The sequence below is a fragment of the Durio zibethinus genome, chromosome 9 (assembly GCF_047325235.1).
Source record: "Durio zibethinus cultivar Kanyao isolate XHJ-2024 chromosome 9, ASM4732523v1, whole genome shotgun sequence".
Lineage (NCBI taxonomy): Eukaryota > Viridiplantae > Streptophyta > Magnoliopsida > Malvales > Malvaceae > Durio > Durio zibethinus.
The window spans coordinates 10,677,118-10,696,899 of record NC_143170.1 but is presented as its reverse complement, the minus strand read 5'-3'; the positions used below and the strand labels follow the sequence as shown (position 1 = coordinate 10,696,899).

General features: G+C 33.9%; 1 pseudogene; it reads right to left on the bottom strand.

The window, feature by feature from the left end:
- Positions 1-16,737, bottom strand: part of LOC111311227 (peptidyl-prolyl cis-trans isomerase FKBP17-2, chloroplastic-like) — a 39,172-nt pseudogene extending 22,435 nt beyond the window's left edge.
- Between the last annotated feature and the right edge of the window lie 3,045 nt (positions 16,738-19,782).

Here is a 19,782-nt window from a genome sequence, read left to right as displayed (position 1 = left end):
TAAGTATTTGACTTGTAGGGCTTCTACATTAAAATGTGTGATATAGTCTTTCAAAGACTTGTTTTTGCCCTGATGGATAAACATTAAGCTCGTCATAGTTTTCTTTATTTTTTTGCTACTAACAAATCGAAATATGAAGGAATGGCTAAGCTCATTGAATGTTGGAATGGACTTCAGTTTCAAATTGCAACACCAAGACCGAGCTACCCCTTTGAGTGTGGTTGCTAGACCTTTGCACATCAGAGCCTTATTTGCCCTTTGCATCGTCATGCTAGTTTGGTAAAACTTTAAATGATCAAAAAGATTGGTCGTACCATTGTATGTCTCTAAAGTCAGCATTTTGAATCTTTTTGGGGGCATTGTCCTATCAATCTCCTCGATAAAAGGCAAGCTTTTTAAGAACTTTAGCTCTTCCTTAAATGTAATCACTTTACCTTTCAACTCTTTTTCCATAGCCTGCATCTGAGCTTTGAAGTCTTTCTTTGGTTAAGGCTTAGGGATGGTTTGTTTGGATTTTTGAGTGGTGGCTTGTGTAGAGGTGTTGTGTGGCAATGGCTGACTGTGGTGGTATGTTGCTCTTCATATCTTAAAGTTGATGAGGTTTTAGTGTCCTCATAGCTCGATAGTTTTTCCATGTAAGGGTTTTTTAAGGCATTTGGATCAGGTGCCTTGGATGTTTGTGGAAGGGTAAGGCTTTGGATCATTTCTTTTAAGGATTGTAACTATTGATTGAGAGCAAGGAATTGCTACATTGTAGGGCCTGTTGGTGCAGGTCAATTTATAGGTTGATTGTTTTGGGTTTCGATTTCAACTACAACAACTGGTTTTTCTTCCTCGACCACTCCCTTTGTTGGCAGCATGATGTTTTAGCTTGGCAAAACAAAGAAATGCCCCCTATCTTGTGCGCTAAATGTTCGTGCTAAGTTGACTTGCTAAGGGTAGAAACCATCAAAATCATAAGAAAGAGAAAGAGAGTAGTTAAGAACAAAAGCTAGGAGTGTCCCAGCATTTGTTCTCCAATGCTCAAGTCGAAGGTCAACAAGAGAGGAAAAGATGAAGGAGAATAAAGAGAATAGAGAGGTATCACAATATTAGATGGATTGAATGGTACATAGATGTCCCTATTTATAGTTGGAAAGTTAAGGGTTTCAGGCAGCTTAAATTGCCTGAGGTCAATTCTATGGTTAGGGGTAACCTGGCAGGCTAAGCTTACTAGGACACTGATTATCCACTCAGAGGGTAACAAGTCAACAACAAGGAGGTTTGCTAAGTAGATTAATGAGGTGGTTGAACTGACGTAGCACTATGACCTCAAATCAGTTTGACATGTCAGATTGGTCCAAAAGTCCAAAATATCTCTGATTGTCTATTGGCAGCTTCTAATGAAGGAAGACAACCAAAATACCCTTTGAACCTAAAAAGGCCCTTGACAACATGAAAGACTAGTAATTGATAAATATGCAATATGGTGTTGACACCCAATTTGGTCCAGGCCCGGATCAATTGGGCCTGGTCCAAATGGGTAAGCCCAATTTGGCTTTTATTTTGTATTTTATATTATTTTTATTTTTATTTTATATTATTTTTCTTCCTTTGTATCTTATGTATTTATTATTTATTTATTTATTATTACTATGTATTAATATATGTATATCTTTATTTATTTATTTATTTATTTTTTTGTTAATATTTATACATGTATTTTATTTATCTAGTTATGTATTTATTATTATATTATAATTTATTTATTATTATTATTTTTTATTTATCTTGTAATATTTTTTAATTATCTATTTTTTTTATTCGTTTATCTAATTTTTTTTTCGTTTGTTTGATTTCTTTTTTTTTTTTCTTTTTTTGGGGTTGAGATTGAAGACTTTGAAGAATCCTACCATGAATGGGGATTCAATTAGAATCCAGATTGGATTTAAAGATTGAATCCCCATCTAAAAAAGAATAGGGATTGATCAGAAACTCTTCTAATCAATGCCTATAAATAGGTACTGGAACAGAAGGAAGAGGACACACAGAAAAACAATGAGGAAAAAAAGCTACTGGTTGAGAGAAAATGGCGTATAGAAGATTTTTGAAGGCTAAGAAAAGGTTTAGAAGTGTTAGAACAGCTGTAGGAATCGAAAAAATTTTTTTTGGAGATTTTGGCAAAAATTTTTTTTCAAAATTTCTGGAAAATTTTCAGATTCCGGTGATTTTTTCGACGAAAGTTGAATTTTTCGATGACAATTCCGACCAAGTTTGAAGTTTTCGGCCAGTTGCCCAGTTTTTGATGAAAATTCTTAGAAATCGACTAACTTTTCGGTGAACTTTCGACGAAAAATTAGATTTCGGTGAAAAATTCTAGAATCCAGTGAATATTCAACCAGAGTTCTTCAGCCATTTTAGAGAGAAGGGAGAGAAAAGAAAAGAAGAGAGAAAGAGGGAAGAAGGTTTTTGTCGAAAAAATAAAGGAAATAACCTTATATACTCTCCCTAAACGACGTCGTTTTTGCGTTAAATAACCTAGAGGATCCGCACGTTTTGCCAAGATCCGACCCGATCTGAGCGTCGACCCACTTTTCGACCACGCGTGTTCTGCCTCCCCGAGCCGTTAGCCGAGCTGACGTCTCGAGCCGTTTCTCCGAGTCATTTCTATTCCTTGAGCCGAGCCGTACTCCGAGCCGCTCCAGGTTTTTTATTTATTTGTTTATTTATTTATTTTATTTATTAAATTAAGATTATTTAATGTTCTTTTATCTTTATTTTATTTTTATTTTTGTTTTACTTTTTTTTATTTTTTTTATTTTTTTTATTTTGTTTTATTATTTTATTTTCTTTAAATAAAACTTTAAAAAAAAATTTTTGAGGAAAAGTTGAAAGTATCAATTTTCCTTGAAAATCAAAGAATCTAAAAAAAAATATTTTGGGGAAAAGTTGAAAGTATCAATTTTCCTTAAAAATAAATTTTCAAAAAAGATTTTTGAGGAAAAGTTGAAAGTATCAATTTTTCTCGAAAATCAAAGTTTCCAAAAAATATTTTTGGGGAAAAGTTGAAAGTATCAATTTTCCTTAAAAATAAATTTTCAAAAAAAGTTTTTTTTGAGGAAAAGTTGAAAGTATCAATTTTTCCTGCACAAAAACAATCATTCTTTTCTTTTTTTTTATTTTTTAATGTTAAATAATCCGACGATGGAGCTTCTGCAATTGAAACAGTAGTTTTCTTGCATACTCTTGAGGTGAAAGGATTTTCTCAATTTTTTGCTAAAAGTATTAGAGTCAATTGAGAATAATTTTCAATAGTTAATTACTTGGTAAAATTTTAAGGCTCATTGGATAACATAAATTTAAGCTGGTACCATCTTTTGATGGGCGTTGTGAGGGTGTTATAACCTTCCTCAGACGTAATCGAACTCGCGAACCCTATTCTGGTTAGTAGACCTGAACCTATTCTTTTAGGGACCCTTAAACTTAGGTGTTCAAACAGATTCCTTAGGTAGCCAATCGCACCTAAATAAAAAAGATTAGTGGCGACTCTTTCAAGTCAATGTCTAGCGATAGATCCCCGAATCTAGATGTTATGACAGCTTGGCACTCTGCTGGGGATTTTGAGAGTCAGGCCAGCAAATAATTTATGTTATCCAAAAGCCTAATAAAATTGAACCTTTTTGTATATATGTGTTATTATTCATTCATGTTTATTTGCCTTGTTATTTACCTTGTTAATTATGTCATTCATATGCATGTGCATAACATGAGCTCTACACCCGAGCTTCGTCCCTCTAGGAGAGAGTAAAATACCTATTACTTTCGTGAGGTCTAATGCCTCCGCAGTGGCTAGCGAAATACTCCCACTCAAATTGAACCTTTTTCACTTGTAGCTTGTAATAGGTGAGGATTAGGGTGCCTTACTAGTCTGTGATGGATAAGGATGTAAGGAGCAATTTGAGGACCTTTAGACTTTGACCTTAAAACTGCATATAGTGAACCTTAAGAGTGCCTAAACCTAGGATAGGGCCTTTTCTACCCAATGATAGATATACCCTGAAATTAAGACACAAAAAGGGTGTTTATCTAATCATTTTGATTGTTTAACTTTGTGCATCATTTTCATTATCATATGTAACATTATGCATCAGCATCACTTTCAATTCATCCATGGAACTAACTATGTTGTTTGTCTGATTGTTTGCATCTGCATTACTTTCATGATCATGTTTTAACACAATCATTTGCATCCATTTCATATTGGATTTCATCCATAAAATTATACATTTCATTCGTGCATCAAAGCATCATACATAAAGCATAACATAACATTACTAATTCTAAGATATGGTACTCAAGGTTCAAGGATAGCTCCATCTAGCGAGAACCCTGCCCATCGATACAACACAAGATCCAGAGCCAAACAAATGGAGTAGACAAATTCTCATAGATTTGAAAAGATAGAAAAAGCACAGGAGAAGATTGAAAGTGAGTTGAGCAAGATTATGGATGCTCTTAATAACATGAATAAAGGAAAGGGAGTTGAAAAAAATACAAGCCAACAAGTTCCCCCATTGCAAAAAGTGGCTGACCCTTTATATCCTCCCAGTTTTGGCCCACCTCAAGCCCAGTCTGCTCAAGAGGTCCCACCACAACACTTCACATATCCAACATATCCTGGAATACCGTCAGCTTCCAACCCAGGGCATTTTAATAGCTATGTAAACCCTGTCTTTACTGAAAAAGTAGTAGAACCAATTCCTGATCTAGATGATTTAAAAGAAAAAGAGAAAGAAAGGATAAGAGTAGAAACTCAAGAAAGCTCTAAGATTAGTATGCTAGAACAAAAGCTACGGGCTATGGAAGGATTCAGTTTTTATGGGTCAGTTGATGCTGCTGTGCTCTGCCTAGTCCTTGATGTGGTCATTCCTCATAAGTTCAAAATACCAAAATTTGAAAAATATGATGGTACAAAGTGCCCCAGAACTCACATCACAATGTATTGTCGAAAGATGGTAGCTCATACTCATGATGAAAAACTCTTAATGCATGTTTTTTAGGATAGCCTTACAGGCTCTGCTGCCAGGTGGTATGTTCAGCTGGATAGAACCCACATTCACTCTTGGAGTGATATGGCACATGACTTCATCGGTCAATATCGACATATTATCGATTTGGCCCCCTGATCGTTTGTCTTTACAGAATCTGGAGAAAAAAATAAACGAGTCTTTTAAAGAGTATGCCTAGAGGTGGAGGGATATTGCTTCTTAAGTACAACCTCCTTTGACTGAGAAAGAGACTACGGTGCTATTTGTTAGCACTTTAAAACCTCTTAATTATGAAAATATGATAGAAAATGCAACAAAAAACTTTACTGATATGGTAATTTTGGAAGAAATTATTGAGAGTGCCATCAAGAATGGTAAGCTAGAAGGAAATGAAGCATCTAGCAAGAGAGTCCCGAAGAAGAAAGAAACTGAAGCTCAGGCTGTGAGCTTTGATAAATAGTAATTTGGAGGCTATCAACCCTACTCATCACCAGAATATCTGCCATATTATCCTATTGTAAATAACACTTCCTTCACCTATACCAACTATTTGTACAATCACCATACCACTAAACATATCGAACCCCCCATAGGCCTCAAAATACCATGTATAGTCCTAACAATCAGCCTACCCCAATACCCCAAAATCGTCCAACTAACCCCATTGGTGGTTTGCGGGAGCAACGAACTACTCGTGAGAAACCTGTGTTTGACCCAATTCCAATGACTTATATAGAATTGTATAAGGAGCTTTACAATAGTCATTTGATTGCTCCAAGTAAATTGAAACCCCTCAAGCCACCTTACCCCAAGTGGTACGATCCCATAGCCCACTGTGACTACCATTATGGGATTGCTGGTCACTCTACTGAAAATTGCACCACCCTGAAACACAAAGTGCAACGAATGATCAAGGATGGAATGATTTGCTTTGATACGAGAGGGTGACTGCACCGAATGTTAGTGGCAATCCTTTGTCGAATCATAATGTGAATGCTATAAATGAAGATGAAGTGGGGCTTAATCAAGAGGAGTGGGTTCGTCTTTGTCCACCAAATTATGAGCTGAATAATTGGAGTGCCATCAAGATGTCTTTGACTTTTGATTCTAATACAATGTAATTGTAACATCTCAATAGCTATTACCCAAGGCATTAGGGTGATCTTTTTTTGTTTGGGCCATTCATCTTTTATTATTTTTAATAAAAAATAAGAATGATGCATTTTCATTCATTTTTTCTTGTGTCTTCATTATTTCCATCTTTTCAAGCATATCTTGCCAACATATCCCATTTCATTCAATTTCAAGAAGAGAATCATGATAACAATCAAGAGGTTAGCTTTGAGAATTCAATTAACACTGATGAACTTAACAATAAAGAGAATTATGAAAAATATGTTATGCCTCCGGACCTAATGAGGATGATTGAACAAGAAAATAAGCCAATTGAGCCTCATCAGAAAGTAGTGGACTTAGTGAATCTGAGAGATAAAGAGAATAAAAAAGAGGTCAGAATGGGCACTTCACTTTTATCTGAAGATAGGCAACGATTGGCAGACCTACTTCGAGAATTTGTAGATATATTTGCTTGGTCTTACCAGGATATGTTAAGACTGAGCACAGAGATAGTGGAGCACAGATTGCTCCTAAAGCCAGAATGTAAGCCAGTTCAGCAGAAACTAAGATGGATGAAGCTCGAAATGCTACTAAAGATTAAAAAAGAGGTAAAAAAACAATTTGATGCAAGTTTTCTACAAGTGGCTAAGTATCCAGAGTGGGTAGCCAATATAGTTCCAGTTCCTAAAAAGGATGAAAAGGTATGAATATGTGTAGACTATCGGGACTTGAATAAGGCTAGCCCAAAGGATAACTTTCCTTTACCTCATATCGACACACTGGTAGATAACATGGCTAAGCATTTGATTTTTTCCTTTATGGATGGTTTCTCAGGGTATAATCAGATAAAAATGACTGCAGATGATATGGAAAAAGACTACTTTTGTGACCATGTGGGGAACCTTTTGCTACAAAGTCATACCTTTTGGGTTAAAGAATACTGGGGCAACATATCAAAGGGCCATGGTAACACTCTTCCATGACATAATGCACAAAGAGATCGAGGTGTATGTAGACGATATGATTGCAAAGTCTTGTGATGATGAAGATCATGTCACTAGCCTCAGAAAGTTATTTGAGAGATTGAGAAAATTTCAGCTCAAATTAAACCCAGCCAAGTGCACCTTTGGGGTAAAGTCAGAGAAGTTGCTAGGCTTTGTGGTCAGTGAAAGAGGAATTGAAGTCGATCCTGATAAGATATGAGCTATTGAAAATCTGTCACCTCCCAGCACACCAAAGAAAGTTTGAGGTTTTTTGGGGAGATTAAACTACATTTCTCGGTTTATCTCTCAGCTTACTTACAAATGTGATCCCATATTTAAGCATCTCCGTAAGAATAATCCTGGGAAATGGAATGAAGAATGTCAAGAGGCATTTGATAAAATTAAGCAATATTTATTAAACCCTCCAATATTGGTGCCACCTGTTCCAGGGAAACCTTTAATTTTGTACTTAACTGTATGTGAAAATTTAATGAGATGTGTGTTGAGGCAGTAAGTTGAGGCTAGTCGAAAAGAGAGAGCTATTTACTATCTGAGTTAAAAAATCATGGAATATTAATCCAAGTATTTTTCATTGGAGAAAATGTGTTGTGCATTAGTGTGGACTACCAAAAGACTCAGACAGTATATGCTCTATCATACTACGTGGCTCATAGTGAAATTAGATCCCATTAAGTATATCTTCGAGAAGCTTTCTTTATCTAAAAGAATCGTTAGATGGCAAGTAATGCTCTTGGAATATGATATTATATACATGAGCCAAAAAGCAATAAAAGGGGGAATTATAACAGAATTTCTTGCAGATCGTGCTACTGAAGAGTATGAGCCAATAAAGCTAAAATTTTCTGATGAAGACCTAATGACTATTTCCCAACTGGAGGAAGGGGAACATGGAGAAAAATGTTGGAGAATGTACTTTGATGGAGCTGCCAATGCCTTGAGGTATGGAATTGAGACAATTCTGATCTTTCCAGAAGAACAATACTGTCCTGTAATAGCAAGGTTAAATTTTAATTACACAAATAACATCGCTGAATATGAGGCATGTGTCATGGGCTTACAAGCTACTATAGATAGAAGAGTGAAAGTACTGAAAGTGTTTGGAGACTCAGCTCTAGTCATATATCAGTTGAAAGGAGAATGGGAGACTAGAGATTTAAAACTCGTTCCATATCATAAGTATATTCTAGAGTTGACGAAACAATTCGAAGATGTCCAGTTTGACCACTTACCTCGAGAAAAAAATTTGATTGCTGACGCATTGGTTACTCTGGTTGCAATGACTCGAATTAATGATAATACTGACATTCAACCCATCAAGTTAGATGTTAAGGATATACTAGCTTATTGCTCTAATGTAGAGGAAGAAGAAGATGGAAAGCCCTGGTATTATGACATCCTACAGTATATTAAAGATCAACAGTACCCAGTTCAAGCAACAAAAAATGATAAAAGGGTCATCCGAAGATTGGCTATGAGCTTTTTCTTAGATGGGGATGTCCTGTACAAAAAAAATAAGGATAAAGTATTATTGGGGTGCGTAAATAAGATTAAAGCAAGAAGAATCATTGAAAATGTGCATGATGGAATATGTGGGGCACATACTAGTGAACATATGATGGCAAAACAGAGCATGAGAGCAGGATATTACTGGTTGATGATGAAGAATGATTGCATTGATTATGCTCGTAATTGTCATAAATGTCAGATATATGCTGATAAGATCCATGCTCCGTCATATGCTTTACATGTTATGGCACCACCAGGGTCATTCTCAATGTGGGGCATGGATGTCATTAGTCCAATCACCCCAAAAGCTTTTAATAGGCACAGATTCATTTTTGTGATGATAGATTATTTCACAAAATGGGTAGAGACAGCATCATATGCAAGTGTGACACGCTCTGTGATTTGCAAGTTCATAAAGAGAGAGATCATCTGTAGGTATGAACTTTCAGAGAGAATTATTTCAGACAATGCCAAAAATCTAAATAGTAAGATGATGCAAGAAATATGTGCTCAATACGAGATCAAGCATCATAACTCGGCACCATACCATCCGAAAATGAATGGGACAGTTGAGGCAGCCAATAAGAACATAAAAAAGATTTTGGAGAAAATGACCGAGAATTACAAAGATTGGCATGAGAAGTTTTCATTTGCATTATATGCATATCGAACGTCAGTTCGTACCTCTATTGGGGCAACCCCATTTTTTTTTTTGGTTTATGGGATGAAAGTTGTACTACCATTGGAAGTAGAGATCCTTTCCTTAAGAGTTCTAAAAAAAGTTGAGTTGAAAGAAGCTAAATGGATTCGAGAACGTTATGAGCAGTTAAATTTCATAGAAGAAAAGAGATTGACTGCACTGTGCCATGGTCAGCTATATCAAAGAAGAATGATGAGGGCTCATGATAAGAAGATTCAACCCCGTTGCTTTCGAGAAGGAAAGTTGGTCTTGAAAATAATTCTTCCAATCTAGCACGATAGTAGAGGAAAATGGACTTCGAATTGGGAAGGGTCGTATGTGGTGAAACGAGCTTTTTCGGGTGGAACACTGATACTGACTGAAATGGATGGAAATGATTTACCCCATCCTATAAATCTGATGCTGTGAAGAAATACTATACTTGAAAAAAAATGAAAAAAATGAAAAAATGAAAAAATAAAAAAAAAGTGAATGAAAAAGGAGGATTCAAGGCGAAAACCCTAAAAAGGCAGTTTGAGTCATAGGGAGTTTGTCTAAGTTGAAAATCTGAAAAGGCAGCTTAGATAAGGAGAATATAGCATCGAATTTAAAAGTTCGCTGACATGGAGGCTAGCAAATTCGAAAGAGTTCCAAGTTGTCAAATACATCAGAGGGTTGGGTTTTCAGAAAAAACTTTGAGATGTGTTGTCATGATTATTTGATTGTTCATTTTGGGCTTTATCCCCATACTTATCCTTGTAATTCTCTCTTGGCTGAAATTAGCCAACATTTTGCTAATAAGAGACATTCTATTTCATTCTTTGTGTCTTTTTTTGATGACTGTTTCTCAACCATTCATATTCCTTTCTTCTTAGTACCCCACCATAGAAGAAATGTGCAAATGCATTCTTACTTTTTGAGTTTGAAATAATGATTGATGAATGAATAACAACATGAAAGATTTTTACATTACATTGAATAAATCAATAGTGATAAAGGCAGAATCGAAATGTTTAGTTCCTGATTAGGACATTGAATCTGGGAAGAGATTTCTTACAGATGGAATGTGGTGGAAAAGACAATTAAGAGCTATATCGGCTCGATTTTAGAAGAGCAGTGTAATTGGATCTTTGAAGAATCAAAAGGCTTGATGCCCGAGAAAAAAGCTTGAGAAACTTGATTACCATAAATTGAATAGGAATTAATTGACCAACATTTGCTTAGCATGCATTGAAATTCATATGCATTGCATAGCATACACTACTTTTAGGAAAGTATAGTGTATAAATTCAAGAAGCAGGGATGTTCAAAGATCCCACATAGAGAAGATAGATGTGAAGACATTTTCAAAATTGAAAAAAAAAAACTGGTCAGGTAAGTTCCTAATCCTTGAAATAGGATGTTTTTTGGTATCAGGGTTTATTTATAAGACCTTTGGGCATAATCTCTTGAAATTCCTTCAAACACAACTTTCAACTCTTTTGGACATGATTGTCGAGGAGCAATTTACTTTTCAAAGTCGTGGTGCCTCTGTTTAGAGGAGCAATTTACTTTCCAAAAATTGTGGTGCCTTTGTTCAGAGGAGCAATTTACTTTTTCAAAAGTCGTGGTGCCTTTGTTTAGAGGAGCAATTTACTTTCCAAAATCGTGGTGCCTCTGTTTAGAGGAGCAATTTATTTTTCCAAAGTCGTTGAGCCTCTGATTAAGGGAGCCATTTATGTTTCTCAAAGTCGTTGAGCCTCTGCTTAAAGGAGCTTTGGTAAAAAAAAAAATAAAAAAAATAAAAATAAAAATAAAAATGTCGAGTTGAGTCTTGATTGGGTGTCTACGTCTTTGCACAATTTCTGTTTCACAAAAAATGTGTAAAGATGGGCAGCTGTAGATACCCAATTTGATCTAGGCCCAGATCAATTGGGCCTGGTCCAAATGGGTAAGCCCAATTTGGCTTTTATTTTGTATTTTATATTATTTTTATTTTTATTTTATATTTTTTTTCTTCCTTTGTATCTTATGTATTTATTATTACTATGTATTAATATATGTATATCTTTATTTATTTATTTATTTTTTGTTAATATTTATATATGTATTTTATTTATCTAGTTATGTATTTATCATTATATTATAATTTATTTTTTATTATTATTATTTTATTTATCTTGTAATATTTTTTATTTATCTAGTTATGTAATAATGTTTGAAGGCTAAGAAAAGGTTTAGAAGTGTTAGAATAGCTGTAGGAATCGAAAAAAAATTTTTTGAAGATTTTTGGCGAAAATTTTTTCTAGAAATTTTTGAAAAATTTTTAGATTTCGGTGATTTTTTCGGTGAAAGTTAAATTTTTCGACGACAATTCTGGCCAAGTTTGAAGTTTTCGGCCAGCTGTCCAGTTTTCGATGAAGATTCCCAGAAACCAACCAACTTTTCGATGAACTTTCGACAAAAAACCCAGATTCCGATGAAAAATTCCAGAATTCGATGAATATTCAATCGAAGTTCTTCGATCGTTTTAGAGAGAAGAGAGAGAAAAAGAAGAAAGAGAGAGGGAAGGGAAAAGGTTTCTGTCGAAAAAATAAAGGAAATAGCCTTATATACCCTTCTAAAACGACACCGATTTTGCGTTAAATAACACAGAGGATCCGCACGTTTTGCAAAGATCTAACCCGACCCGAGCGTCGACCCGCTTTTCGACCCACGCGTGTTCTGCCTTCCCGAGCCGTTAGCCGAGCCGAGCCGATGTCCCCAGTCGTTTCTTCGAGCTGTTTCTCTTCCTTGAGCCGAGCCAAGCTGAGCCATACTCCGAGCCGCTCCAGGTTTTTTTTTTTCTTCTAATATTTATATTTATTTATTTGTTTATTTATTAAATTAGGATTATTTAATGTTCTTTTATCTTTATTTTATTTTTATTTTTATTTTACTTTTATTTTACTTTTTTTTATTTTCACTTTTATTTTGTTTTATTATTTTATTTTCTTTAAATAAAACTTAAAAAAAAATATTTTGGGAAAAAGTTGAAAGTATCAATTTTCCTTAAAAATAAATTTTCAAAAAAGGTTTTTGAGGAAAAATTGAAAGTATCAATTTTTTTCGAAAATCAAAGTTTTCAAAAAATATTTTTGGGGAGAAATTGAAAGTATCAATTTCTTTAAATATAAATTTTTCCAAAAAATATTTTTGGGGAAAAGTTGAAAGTATCAATTTTCCTTAAAAATAAATTTTCAAAAAAAAGTTTTGAGGAAAAGTTGAAAGTATCAATTTTCCTCGAAAATCAAAGTTTCCAAAAAATATTTTTGGGGAAAAGTTGAAAGTATCAATTTTCCTTAAAACTAAATTTTCTAAAAAAATATTTTTGGGAAAAAGTTGAAAGTATCAATTTTTCTCAAAAATAAATTTTCAAAAAAATAAATTTTTGAGGAAAATTTAAAAGTATCAATTTTTCTCGAAATTAAAGTTTTAAAAGAATATTTTTGGGGAAAATTGAAAGTATCAATTTTTCTTAAAAATAAATTTTGAAAAAAATAAATTTTTGAGGAAATGTTGAAAGTATCAATTTTTCTTGCACAAAAACAATCATTCTTTTCTTCCTTTTTATTTTTTAATGTTAAATAATGCGACGATGGAGCCTCTGCAATTGAAACAGTAGTTTTCTTGCATACTCCTGAGGTGAGGGGATTTTCTCAATTTTTTGCTAAAAGTATTAGAGTCAATTGAGAATAATTTTCAATAATTAATTACTTGGTAAAATTTTAAGGCTCATTAGATAACACAAATTTAAGCTGGTACCATCTTTTGATGGGCATTGTGAGGGTGCTATAACTTTTCTCACACGTAACCGAGCTCCCGAACTCTATTCTGGTTAGTAGACCTAAATCTATTCTTTTAGGGACCCTTAAACTTAGGTGTTCAGACAGATTCCTTAAGTAGCCAATCGCACCTAAATAAAAAAGATTGATGGCGACTCCTAAAAGTCAATGTTTAGCGATAGATCTCCGGATCTAGATGTTATGACATCTGATTTTCAAGTAAGGATACGGAGAGAGAGCTTAGAGTTAGACAGATACCTTGTGAAGCTTCAAGGCGAGTCTTAATCTGTTCAGAAACCACTCCAACAGCAAGGAAGGCTGCCAATGAAAGACCTGCACCAAGCCCGAACCGCCTGGTCAAAGAGGAAGCTATCCAGTCAGTGGTTTCAACAGTGGTGGCAGCTTTAAGGGGCTTTTGTTGTTGCACTTTTACTGAGGCTGCTGGTGGATGCTGCTCAGAGGAAGTCGTGCTTAGCTATGGAGATGGAGTAGGAGGTGGTGAAGATGGTGATGATGAAGAGAAGTGGAGAGTTCTTGTTAGCGGGTGAGACAGAAATGGTGGAGAGCTAAAGAAGGTTGCCATTTAAGGGATTTGATAAAATCTTTGGTCGAGAAGCTACCAGGCAGCAGGAAGAGAAATAAAAATATATCATCTTCACTTCTGTAGGGAGTGGCTGGTCCTACCTTATCCTTACAGGTGATAGGATTTAAAACTTTAGGTCTATTGAGCCTTTTTCTTTCTATTCCTTCCCAATGGGAATTGTTTGGGTGCAGTCATGGAGGACTAGCTTATTCACGAAAAGGAGGAACATGAAAAAGGAAAATGTCGTCAAGGTTTTTTTTGTTTTTTGTTTTTTTTTTTTTTTGGGACTCAAGAATGAAGTATATGAATGGTTAACAGTCAAAAAGTTCGAATTTTGAAACAACGATCAAGTGAAAATGGCATTATTGAAGCTGCAAAATTTTGAATTGCAACATCCTTCAAAATTTTGCTGGCAGAGAATTCTTGGTTAACTACTGAATGAAAAAGAAAGAAAAATTCTTAAGCTAACAGCTTTAAAATAATTTTCAGTTATTGTATCTTTCTTCAGTTCACATTATCACATGATTAAAACAACTTTCCTTTTTTTTTTTTTTTACAAACAAATGCACAGCATTAACAAAAATGGTTGCATCCCTAATACCCAAAAAAGAAGAAAACAAAGACAGAAAGAAACATATCATCCCAAATCGGAGTATATACAGTTCAGGGCCTGCCAACTGCTGGCAATTGAATAAAGCCAGGGGCACTTCTGTCTTGAGCTTTCTCACTTTTCCAGATAGGCCTTCTGGCAACACTTCATGGCTAACCCCTATGATGGGCACTACTTAAAGATACAGTTGATCTAGGTACTTGTGAACTTGTTACAGGCTTTTGCAGTGGCGTCAAAGCGGCCATAATTTCTGCAAATGTTGGCCTCAATTTTGGATCTCTACAATTTTAAAGAACAAGGGTCAGTTTTGCCTATCATCCTTTACACACATTCAGATGCATCTTCAACTACATCCTATCGATTGTAATGACCATGAGACCATAGAGTTCATCTCCATAATACAGCGGCAACCAAAACCATTGATCAAAGTTCAATATTGCACACGTTAATATGATTAATTGTCATTATAATGCAAAATCAAAAGTTTAAGTACAATTAAAAAAAAAAAAAAAAGCAAGAGAAAGAAAACTCAGACTAACAAGTAAAGCTTAGGTTAAGAGTACTAAGGTGGCAAGATATGTACAAAGTACAGATGGAACATATAATAGACTAGGCTCAACATTCTCCCATCTTGTGCAAATGGTTTAGATTTAGCTCAACTCTTACGTGTTTAAAAGCATACAAATTCATATTAACATGTGAATTTCACATTGAATTTCATAGGTATACCAGCCAGATCGTCAATTGCACATGCACAAAGACTATCAATTAATCAACTTCCAAACTAAGTTGATTTTCAATCCAATATGCGATTAGGTGTCATCATCTAAAGTCACAACATGACAAGGCTTGAAAGGCAGTAAAACAAATTTGAACTAATCATCTAGGCAGAGAAAAGCATTGAGTCCATCCAAAATTTACTCCAATACTTTTGTGTCTCTATACTTATACAAAAGAGAGTTTAATTTGGCCTCCACTAAGTTAGTCGACACAAACTAAATGCTATGATTAACATAACAGTCAAACAAGACAATAAGAGGTTACATCATGTTTTGACATATTAGTCATTTTGATTCATATTTGAATTATGGTTCTATCCTCGACTCTCATTATATCAAAATGAGCAACAACAAATAACTTCTATTTTTTTTTCTCTCCTTTCTCCCTTTTACTTGTATTTAACAATATATTTCCATACATTCACCAAGAAGAGTACGACGGACGGTAGAGAAAATAATGCTTCTTCAAATTAGTTGTCACTGAGACCTAAGTTCCTAACTATTTCATGGTAAAGATATTCTCCAGACTCCCTTCACCAACATAGATAATTAACAAGAAAACAGCATGAGACAATTTCTTTAAGAGCACCAACAATGCGTTTGAAAAGCCACTCCCAAATATTCCTTGAAACATAGAAGAGAAGAATGACTATAACTTTTCCAAACTTCTTACACTAGATAGGAAAGTTATGTTATTAATCTGCACTTCACATTAAATGAAAACCATTCTTCTGAAATTCAAGTTAATACATAAATGGCACGTACGTGCATGCATACACTCTTCTAGTTGTAGCATTGCTTGCAATTAACGGGTGCATGAATGGTTTAAACACGCACATCTTACATAGACAGGCATGTGAGTCAAAGGTAAAACAGCCTTTCAAGATTTAAAGAGCAGAACGCAGGTTCAGGAGATTGAGAATAACCCCGAAGACAAAATCAGAGAAAGGTCAACTAAATTAATGAAAAAGTTCTGAAGAAAGAATTGGTAACCCCAAAGAAAAATTTCAGCAAAAATGAAACAGAAAACAGTTTAAAGCAACAATGTTAAAAAATATAAACCATGAACCAAAACATAAGCATCTACAGTAGTCTCCTTTTAAGCTACGGTAAGAATTTAAAGTATAGCTACTTTGGCAATAAAAATAGCATGCCAACTCTAGTTCAAGATAACTCAAATGCTATAGTGCAACTATATGTGCATGAGCTTGTTGGGAATTGGCTTATTAAATCAAAATATCTAATCCGAGACCAAGAAATAAGGGCAATAATATAAATTATACTCACGCCTGCCAACACTTTCTAATAATATCTGCAATGGCAGGATCCATGTCATCTGGAATGTCAAGACGACGGTGCTTAAATCCTACTGCACCAACAACTTGCATTGTATTCATTCCTTCCCATGGTTGTTGCAATGTAGAGAGCTCCCATAAGATAACTCCAAAGCTGTAAACATCAGACCTGAATATTGACCATATTTTATATGACCACTAAATGATTTTAGGATTATGAAGAAAACAGCAAGGAAAAATAACAGAGTGGGAAGGGAAAAGGCCTGCTTCTCGTTTGAAGATTGATTTCGTTGTACTTCTGGATCCATCCACTCAGACTGAAGAAGGCACCACATGGACTTGGTTAAATTCAAAGGTACATCGCATATGGTACAATTAGAGGTTGGGTTTTGGAAAACAATGAACAAACATGGGTGCGAAACATAGTTGATGACATTAACTTTGTTTGGATGTAGAGGAGAAGAGGGAAAGAAAAGGAAAGCTGGGGAAAGAGGAAATCTTTCCCTTGTTTGAATATTATTTAAACTAAAATAAAAGAAAGGAAGGGACAATGGTTATAATGAATATTAGGAAAACATTATAATGAATCCTTCTGTTTTCTTCTCACTCTTTAACCGAATAATTAATTGTTAGGATTTTTTTACTTTCCTTTCCTTTATTAATTTTATGTATGTTTTCTTTCCGCTAAAAAAGTTTCATTTCTTTTTTTTTCCTTTACTAATGTCATCTAAACATAGTGTAAAAGTATAATTTGTCCTAGATATCTAATAGACAAATCCCATTCTTATATAAAGAATAAAGAAGGAATGAATATATGCTACCAATATTATAATAGTTGCAATTTGCTCCAAAATATCCTTTAGGATTACTGATAAATGGAACTTTTCCATATTTTGCTTCATGTATGAGTCTATTGTACCCTTACAACACCTAGTCATGCCATGGCATAAAAGCCTTAGCTCAACATTGATCATTCCACTAGACATCTAAAGGCATGTGCTTCACCTAGATGATCAATTACAACATTATTGATATTTTTTTATTTTTTCATTATACATCTAATTATGTACATGAACTAGGTGAGATTCAATTGGACATCTAACTAGGTGAGGATCTCAAAAGTAGATCTATTCATTCAGTTGCCTTTCTTCCTCCCTCAAATTGATTTCCTTTGACATTCACAGTGAAGAAATATGGGTGCGGAACATAATTGATGACATTAACAATGTTTGGATCGAGGGGAGAAGAGAGAAAGGAAAGGACAGCTGGGGAAAGGTCCCATTTCCCTTGTTTGAATATTATTTACACTAAAATAAAAGAAAGGAATGGACTCTTCCTTTTCCCTCAAATGCCCCATTTTTCAATTACTCAAAGTTGAAGAAAAAATCAAGTAAAGGAAAAAGGTAGGGAAAATCTAAATGCATCCTTGTTTTTTCTTTTTACACCTAACTTTTTGTTTTCAAAATTTTTTGTAAATGAAATTATTTAAATACCTTTATCAGAAGTGTTTGGATATCCATATCCAATAAATTTTATGATTTTTCAAAAATGAATTTTAGAGAAATGTTATAACTTTTTAGCAATGGATTGCCGAAAAGTCATAACACTTCTCGAAAATGCATTTTCAAAAAGTTATAATACTTCTAGGAAATGGAAATGCATTTTCAAAAGGGGAAGGAGTGAAAGTTTTTGAAAAAAATTACAAAACAAGAAATTTTGTTAAAATTTTTATGAATTAGATTAATGAATAAAGTTATTATTAAAATAGAATCATAAATTTTAAAATTAATAAAAAATTTATTTTTATTATTTTGATCTTAGAAAAAGAATAAAATCTTATGAGGCCTAAATCCTAAACCGTAATCTTAAAACCTAAACCCTAAACCAAACCCTAAATGTAAGTCCTAATCCTAAACCTAAAGCCTTAAATTAAACCCCAAACCCTAAACCTAAATACTAAATCTTAAACCTTCACCTCGACCATCCCAAACCAACCCCAAACCTTAAACTAAACCCTAAACCCTCACTTAGATTTCAAACTAACCACAAACCCAAACTAAACCCTAATCTACTCCCTAAACCAATTTCAAACCTTAAACCAACCTTAAACCCAAACCTGAATCTACCTTAAACCCAAGAATCCACACTAATCTCCAAAGCCTAAAACCAACACTTGATCCCTTTTATGCATTTGCATCTCATTTTACTTTACTGTTACATGTATTCTTGAATTATCATGCATTTAAATTTTTTCATTCATTTTTCATTATCATGCATATATTAAATATTGTTATGCTCATAGATACCATGCATATATTTTATAAATGAGATATTTCAAGAAACGGTGTTTTAAAATAAGATAATATCTCACTTAGATTCCAAACCAACCGTAAACCCTAAACTAAACCTTAAACCTTAATCTAGATTCTAAACCAACCTCAAACCCTAAACCAACCTTAAACCCACACCCTAATCTACCTCAAACCCAAGAATCCAAACTAATCTCCAAATCCTTAAACCAACACTTGATCCCTTTTATGTATTTGCATTTCATTTACTTTACTATTGCATGCATTCTTGAATTATCATGCATTTAAATTTTGTCATTCATTTTTCATTATCATGCATATATTATATATTGTTGTGCTCATACACACCATGCATATATTTTATAAATGAGATTTTTCAAGAAAAGTGTTTTTAAATAAGATAATATCTCAAGTAAAAATAACCTTTGAGATTTGGCCTAAATATAAGAGGACTCAAATGGTTATAATTTATATTAGGTACTATCTCGATTTCTGGGGCAATTTGAAAACTCTTAAATTAAAGACATTTTTGGAGCTCTGCCTAAATATAGGAGAGTGAAAGAAATGTTTCAATACTTAGGATTTTTCCTCTTGATCCAAAAATAAATTGTTTTTGTTTTTAAAAAATTAAATTAATTTGCTTTCAAAAGAAAATTTAAAAAAATCCAACTTTTAGAATAAATAAATGAAAGTAAGGAATTAATCCATAAACATTATAATAGGATTGCTTTTATGAAAATTCCAAAATAACATGTAATCAATTGGTACCATTTTCAATGAGCATTGTAAAGGTGCTAATTCTTTTCCATGTGTAATCAACTTTTAGATCTAACTCTAATTTCGTATACCGTCAATATTCTTTTAATAAAACTTAAACTTATTTTTAAATGTTTTATTAAGAGAATAAAATTTTTAGGTGGCCAATCACACCCTAAAAAAGATTGGTGGTGACTCCTTGATTTTGATTTCATTGAAATTCTTTTACTCGTTTTCAGTTTCCCCCAAGTTTGATGCTCAAGTTCCCGGACACATATGTTGTGATAGTCTTAGACCTTTTTTTGATATTTTATT